We start from the raw sequence: 834 nt of genomic DNA on the forward strand, positions 1-834 counted from the left end.
AATAAATATATGAAAAAATGCTCCACATCACTAGCCATTCGAGAAATGCAAATTAGAACCACATTGAGATATCATCTCACCCCAGAAAGCATGGCTATCATAAAGAAATGACCCAACAACAAATGTTGGAGAGGCTGTGAGGAAAAAGGACCCCTTCTCCACTGCTGGTGGAAATGTAGACTGGTGCAATTGTTATGGAAATCAGTATGGAGACTCCTTAGAAAAGTTGGACTAGAAATCCCATTTAAACCAGCTATTCCTCTACTGGGAATTTTCCCAGAGGATATGAAATCATCATATCATAGTGATATATGTGTGCCTATGTTTATAGCAGCACAATTTGTGATTGCCAAATCTTGGAAACAACCAAGATGTCCATCACCTGAGGAATGGTTGAAAAAGATGTGGTATTTATACACAATGGAGTATTATTCAGCTAACAATGATAAACTGCAAGCCTTTATATTGAAGTGGATGCCACTTGAACATATACTCATAAGTGAAATAAACCAGACACACATGTGTAAATAACATACAGTCTCCCTAGTATAAGAACTGCAAAGAAGAAATACAAATAGAAAGATATAAGTAAAAGGAAAGCAGGATCTCAAGGACTAACTAATCAAGAGAGGGAAAGAAGAAGAGCTAGGAAACATGACAGTGTCAAGCCATACAGTTATATGTAGAAGATGAGCAAGGCAGTGATCCTGAGAATCTTCAGAAGATTTTTTAATCTAGCAGTTAATAAGAAAGATTCTCACCCTGACTAACTATATATACTGATATCTGTGAACTAAGCTACTGCACTGCAGATGGTAATTTGTAATAGTAGTT

At 36.5% G+C, this 834-nt stretch overlaps 1 protein-coding gene across 2 annotated transcripts in view; it reads right to left on the minus strand.

Moving 5' to 3' along the window:
• Anln (anillin actin binding protein) overlaps nt 1-834 on the minus strand; it is a 90982-nt gene that overhangs the window by 13160 nt on the left and 76988 nt on the right. The gene's annotated exons all lie outside the window — the stretch shown is intronic.

Source organism: Octodon degus, unplaced genomic scaffold (assembly GCF_000260255.1).
Source record: "Octodon degus isolate 3935 unplaced genomic scaffold, OctDeg1.0 scaffold00031, whole genome shotgun sequence".
NCBI lineage: Eukaryota > Metazoa > Chordata > Mammalia > Rodentia > Octodontidae > Octodon > Octodon degus.